This window comes from Aricia agestis, chromosome 16, assembly GCF_905147365.1.
Source record: "Aricia agestis chromosome 16, ilAriAges1.1, whole genome shotgun sequence".
Taxonomy (NCBI): Eukaryota; Metazoa; Arthropoda; class Insecta; order Lepidoptera; family Lycaenidae; genus Aricia; species Aricia agestis.
In genome coordinates, this window is record NC_056421.1 from 10,270,472 (window position 1) to 10,278,002 (window position 7,531).

Sequence of the window (7,531 nt, forward strand, 5' to 3'; positions counted from 1 at the left end):
TTTTTCGTTTAAAATATTTTATGTTTTTTTTTGTAGTTTTATGCTTTATTATTTTATGCTTACCTACATCTACTATTATATACATTTTGAAATTTTCTATTTGTTTTTGTATAAAGTATTTTTGTTGTACTTTTGCGCTTTATGTTTTTTTACACCATACTTCTTTTTGCGTAAAAGATTCCATTAAAATTGGGTTAAAGCTTCCCTGTAAACGATATTTGATGTTGTTTTATTTTGTGGCAGCAAAATAAATTGATTATCAGCAGCTCCAACTCGGGATAGGCCAACGTATAGTTGACCATGAGTAAAACATTCTTTTCGTAGGTCGATGCCTACTAATTTGAAAGTTTGACCTTGGGACTTGTTAATAGTCAATGCGAAAGATATTTTTACCGGAAATTGAAGCCGTTTAAATGGGATTGGCAGATCAGTTGGAATCATCGGTATCCTCGGTATATGAGCTAGTTGACCAGCTGCTGGGCCGGTGATAATGGTAGCTACAATTAAATTGTCCTTTAATTCTTTAATAAGCAGCCTTGTCCCATTGCACATATTTGGTGGGCATAAATTTCTCAAAAGCATGATTGGAATTCCGATTTTTAACGTCAGTTCGTGTGGTGGAAGTCCAGAAGGATTCAGCGAATTTAAAAACTCCTCTGGTAAGTACTAATACCTGCTGATAAGTAGTTTGGCATGGTTTGTACCAGCGCAACGTTACTATTGCATATTTTTAGATTAAAAAGTAGTTATTGTAAGATAATAATAATTGTAGTAGTCAGACATACGATATCGCGGACTTTTACGTTGATATTAATGTCCTCTATAAGACTATAGTACATCACTTTGCGATAAGTAAGTATAGTCTATAATTTATAAAGCATAAGCAAGAAGGAATATTTTGGTAGATTTTTCACACAATTATTAACACTTAATACGGTTCCCTTTTTTCTCTCATTAAATATAGCCTATATTCAGCAGAAATAGTGTGGATTAAAAAATATGCATTAATACTTCCATCGTGCATCGGCATCGTGGGTATCGCAGACACAATAGATCTTCAATTGTTATGCTGGCAGCCGGCTGCCGCTATTGGAGATTTATAGTTAAAGAAATTAATTAATTATAATAGCAATCAAAAATAATAGTCATTCAAAACTTATTTTAAAAAGTTCTAAAAATATTACTTTCGTAGTCATAACTTTTAAAGCTTTTTTGAAATTAGGATTATAATAATGAAGCACGATAGTCTATATCAAATCAATAAAGCAGCACCCGGCTGTCGCATAACTATTGAAAATCTATTGTGTCTGCGATTCCCACGATCGAGGTAATATTTACGTGGACTCTCCGGGCGAGTCTGTGGCACTGATAATTAAATCTCTCCCCTACCGCACGCACACCCGCGCATCGCGCCTTGACGCCCAATTCGCAACGTGCAGCAGAAATCGTAATATTTTAATTTCGCCATAACATTAAAACCAAACGTCCAATTTTAATCATTCAAAGACCAAATATTATCTACATTAACTGTACTTAGTGATGAAATAATTTATTTTGATAAGGGTCAATAGCATGATTTAAATAAACGCATTTAAATATAGTCCAAAAAAAAATCTAGATTTTTTAATAAAAAAATGGTTATTGTGCCTCACTCAACATAGATAGGTATAGTGTGTCGCGGACTTTTTTGTAGATATTTAAAAGATCTATAATTACTTAGAACATTTTATGCCTCTATCTTTTATAGTTTAGGCAGCGTACGCAAAATAAGTAACTTTTCTGGTTGATTTTTTAAACCTTGCGTCCGAAAATCCCAAATATCTTACGGAACCTTACATTTTTCCAAAATAAAAATTAGCCTATGTTCAGCAGAAATAATGCAGGATTCCAATGGTAAAAGAATTTTTCAAATCGGTCCAGTAGTTTCGGAGCCTATTCGACTCAAACAAACAAACAAACAAACAAACAAACAAAAAATCAAATCTTTCCTCTTTATAATAGTAGTGTAGACAAACACAATTTACTGGGCTAATGAAGGCACCTAACTCGGTTAGTTTTTGTGAGAAAATGTATAAGAATTAGGAATTTAGTAAATTTATTTTTTTCTGTATTTTTTCCGAGATAGTAATGATTACTAGGTATAAGTAGTAATCATCCTGTCTTTTTTGGAGTCTCAATTTGTACTACAATTACTTACAATTTCATCAAAATCGTTGCAGTGGTTAAAGAGTGACGGGTTGAAGGGCAGACAGATTGGGTGACACATTATAATTGACAATAGAAGGGAAGTTACCTAAGAAAATTAATCGATAATTTAAAAATATCGAATCACTTCGTAAAGGAATTGCAATCGAAATTATCGATTTCGTACTGACGTTTTAGAGTGGCGCCGGCGATTTAAAATGGCCGCCCTTGTTATCGATTTGATTTCGATTCAACAGTGTCAATCTCTATTGGCATAAGTTCCATTTCATGCATCTGACATTCTTCAAATATTTTCGTAACAATAATTTTCACAGTTAAAATTTATAATTTTATATTAATAAGTTAGCATTTAGCAACTTTTCATTTTTATTCATTTACAATTATAGGAAACATGATTGATTTGATTTGATTTGATGTTTACTGATTAATGATTATTGATTATCGTGACTTAAAAGAATTACAGGACTGGCACTTATCACCAGCACTAATCACCTGCACTCGCACTAATCAAAGTGAATACAGGCCCTTATAATACTAAAGCTGTAGCATAGTGTGCCCAAAATAGAGGCTTTGTCACCCTCAGCCATAAACAATATTATTCGATTTCGGATCCAATATCGAAATATCGACACAACTTTCGATTTCCAAACGAAACAAATCATGTTTGTCTATTTACTCGCTTACCCTTCGATAAACGATAGATATTTTGTTCATATTTCACATTCATAATGTGACAATCTTATTTTCCCTAACGTAAAAAAGCGGCCAAGTGCACTCGCCCATGAAGGGTTCTGCAGCAGCCTAAATACCTACTCTGCCTACGGACACGCTCCACAGTATAATTTTTTATAAATAGAAAAAAAATACAATATGTACCTCGCCGATGACAATCGATGACAATAATATTATATTGTCGATTGGACAAGTAAGATGGATAGTAAAGTGGGGGGGTCCGGACCTATATACGCCCATGCCGCCCCCCCTACCTACTTATGTTTATTTTCACCTTTATCACAATAGACATAACGACTTTATCATCCATATAATATCAGCTATCAATATTATGTAGGATATACTAATATAATTAACAGGGTAGGGTATAAAAGCGTGCGAGGGCCGCGGGGTTAAAATGGTCGCTTTGGAGAATCATATATTGAATCGTAATATGATTCATTTTAAAACACCACTTTGCGTGCAATTCATATAGTGATTCGCTTCGATTAATAATTGGTCGCCGCGCGCGAGAGACCAATCATTGATGTAAGCGAATCACTATATGAATTGCACGCAACGTGGAGTTTAAAAATTAATCATATTATGATTAATTATATGATTCTCCAAAGCGACCATTTTAGCCCCGCCGCCCGGGCCCGTATTTTGAACTATGCCTACGCGCCTCGCGAATAATAAATGTTCGTGAAGCACGTCTCACTCCGCAGTCCCCGCTCAGGGTATCGGTCAAGTTGATATGGCCATGAACTTGCTGTACTTGTGCATGAAATTGCTGTACTTGTGCTATTATATATACATACTAGCTGTTGCCCGCGACTTCGTCCGCGTGGACTTTAGTTTATAGCGCGAGGTGTCAATAAAATTTGTGTCAAATTTAAAAACTTTTTAAAACCCTGGTAAGTGGTACCCCTCTTAGGGCCGCGCTACACCGGAATGGCAGCGCTGAAAGTGCTCGCCTCGCCGCTGCCATTCCGGTGTAGCGCGGCCCTTAATTAATCAAAATACCCAAAAACAGCTGTGCAGTGTGCACATAATCTATACTAATATTATAAATGCGAAAGTATCTCTGTCTGTCTGTCTGTCTGTCAGTCTCGCTTTCACGCCAAACGCCAAAAGTATCTCTGTCTGTCTGTCAGTCTCGCTTTCACGCCAAACGCCAAAACTTCCGAACCGATTGTAATGAAATTTTGTATACAGATAGTCTAAAGCCTGAGAAAGGACATAGGCTACTTTTTTACTGGAAAAAAGGGTTGTAAGGGGGTGAAAATGCGTAAATTTGTTCAAATTAAGTTAGTTCCAACAATTCATAATAGATGGCGCCGTGCGTCTTCTACATCGCGCTGACGCTTGCTTAAAAGTCTTTCTATAAGACGTGGTATCATCTTTTTAAGTTTCGATTTTTTTCGATTGTTATATCTATTCTACGGTATTAAATAACTCAGTACTTTATCTGTGCAGTGACGTAACCTTAAATCTATCAATGATAAATAGTTTATGGGTAAAGTGGTGTAATTGGAGGGCTAAATAAGCTTTAAAATTTGGCATAAAATATAAAGTTTAATATAAAAAAATGAAATACTTATTGTGTGCACACTGCACAGCTGTATTGATTTAAGGGGTACCAGGGTTTTTTTATAAAAGCTTTTGACACCAATTTTGTTGACATCGCGCGCTATAAACTGAAGTTCACGCGGACGAAGTCGCGGGCAACAGCTAGTATTATACATAAATTAATACATTTGAGATTTTTGAAATATTATTTTAATACACATCCAAGACCCAGGAACATTGAAAACTTTTTGTTCCGCCTGCGGGACTCGAACCCAGGACCCCGGGATGAGCGCTGCCCACGCGCAATGCGAATTAATTTTCATCGATATTTTCATGGAAATAAGATATTTTCCCACATCAAAATGTAGCCTATGTCCTTTCTCAGACTCTAGAATAACTGTGTACAAAATTTCATTGCAATCGGTTCAGTAGTTTTGGCGTGAAAGCGAGACAGACAGACAGACAGACAGACAGACAGAGATACTTTCGCATTTATAATATTATAGTATGGATTATATTATATTTTATTACGTGGTCAATGATGAGTTGTCCATTGGTCCGTGAAGTATGAATTTGGCCGCCCCTTGAATTTGCCGCCCGGGCACAGACCCCGGCTTGCCCCCCCCTAGATCAGGGGCTGGGGCTTGACCGAAAAAGTTGTTACGACACTTTTTTATTAGTACCTGCATGGTAGGGGCAGAGGGCGTTGATAGTATTCCTGTGCTGTAACTAGATGGCGTTTTTTGAGAAAAAACAGCGACCCGTTGTTAGTATTCCTGGGCGTTTTTTAATAATTTTTTTGAGTGTATTTATGTATACAGGTTTTTTGAACACAGGAAATAGCTTCGTTCCATTCGGGTGTCCCTTGACACTTCTCAAGTTTTTTTTCCTTTATTTATTGTGAAAATTATATGATGGTTTTCGCTGAAACCACAGCATAGATACTGCGTTAAGACATGCTGTATTCAAGATTCCTTAAGTAACGTTTCATAAAACAACTACCTACGCTTAATTATGTAGGTCGTAAAGATAGCAGATTCGTAGGTTTTATGTAAGGGAGTAATTGTAGTCTGTACGAGGACTCTATAAAAACAAAAGTCATATATTGTGAGCGCACAGTCGCGAGCATTGGCGTTGTACACTTTTTGATCCTTAATGCCTTAGTCATATAGTGGAAATTGATGAACTTTGTGTGTCATCGACTGTGCAGTGTACGTAAAGAGGGACAGAATAATAATTTACTTGTTTAGTTAGTGTGTATTACATAGGAGCCCTTATGATAACAATTACGTGGTCACTGGACCAAAATGTTGACTTGGTCCCTTGACCTAGAGAAATAAAGAAATATACAGAGTGTAACAAAAATAAGTGATAATACTTTAGGGTGTATACGTGTTCCTTGTAGAGAGTTCACTGTGAAAGTAGCAGCGCTGAACGACCAAACATTTTTTTCACTTTTGTATGGGTAAGGGCCCCGAGCGTCACGAGTTTCCCCATACAAAAGTGAAAAAATTTTTGGTCTTTCAGCGATGCTACTTTCACAGTGAACTCTCTACTAGGAACACGTACACACCCTAAAGTATTATCACTTATTTTTGTTACACCCTGTATATTGTTATACATTTTATTATACAATTCGCAATATACAGAAAAAAAAACATGAAGATGATGTGCCATGTGGTATCTTGAATTTTCGATTACTAACATTTTTAAATTATTTCCGGGGTAGATTTCTATCTCCGTGGCTTACTCTATGTTACTCTAACATGGTTGGTTTGTTCGTTAGTTTTAAAGCCTCTTTAATTTGAATAAAAATAAAGATATTCTTATTCCAATGATTGATTTTGCACTATTATAATCACAGCGTAATAAGTTCCATAGACTGTGCTATAATAGTTATAATATTATGATAATTAATAACAGATTATTGATAGCAATTTTAAGCGTCTAGGAGCGCGTAGAGCTGCTACGAAATGCGTTGAAGTTTTTATACAGCTACTACAGGAACATATTTTGAACGCCTCCGTGGTCTAGTGGTATAGAGCGTGGCTCTTGACTCGGAGGTCGTGGGTTCGATTCCCGCGTTGGAAACATGTTACTTCCAAGTTTGGTTAGGACAATGCAGGCTGATCACCTGATTGTCTGACAAGTAAGATGATCCATGCGTCAGATGGGCATATAAAAAGTCGGTCCCGCGCCTGATATCTTGCCAGTCGTGTCGGTCTTCTGTCCCACTGGGTTATGAGAGAAAAAGGAATAGAGAGTGCTCTTGTGTACTGCGCAAACACTTGGGCACTATAAAATTACTCCTGCGTAACTGACCTGGTTTCAATGAAACTGGCCACCGTCACCGAAACCGGTGTGGGAGTTATTAATACAACTACATACTTTTATAATGGTAGGTAAATATAATATTTTGTTAGATGGTAGAAGTCAGTTTTATCTCAGTTTTTCTTTAGTCATTTTTAAGTCAGCCAGTTTAGAGACCAACATTAATTACTTAACTGTTATTAAATTCAGATTTTGACAAAAGCGCCATACATATTATATGTACATTATATTCAGTCAAACTCATCATTAATTAATTGTGGTTAAATCATCATTAAACGTCTCTGAGTATTTGGTCATAGAAACTATTAACGACTTATCAGATTTGAGCAAGAGATAACATTTAAAGTTTAATATCAGTGGTTAGATTGCATCTGGAATCTGGATACAATACAACGTAGTCTAGTTTATTGTTTTTTTTAACGAAATGTACCTACTAAATAGTCAAGTACTATAATTAAGTATATTTAACTTTCCTTAAGTACCTTCTTAATGACTAATTTGTATAATTAATTAATCTAAAGCTTATCGAGATAACTTTTCATGATATCAGTATGCAAATTCGATTGTTTTAATACAAAGAGGGAAGCAGCAAGTCTTGGGCAGAGGCTTGCGTGCGTATCGATCTTTGGGTAAATGATAAGCTATTTTCGTTTCCCAATCGAATTTTGTACTATCTGAAATTGATTTACAGGCAGATGGCGAATCTACGTGA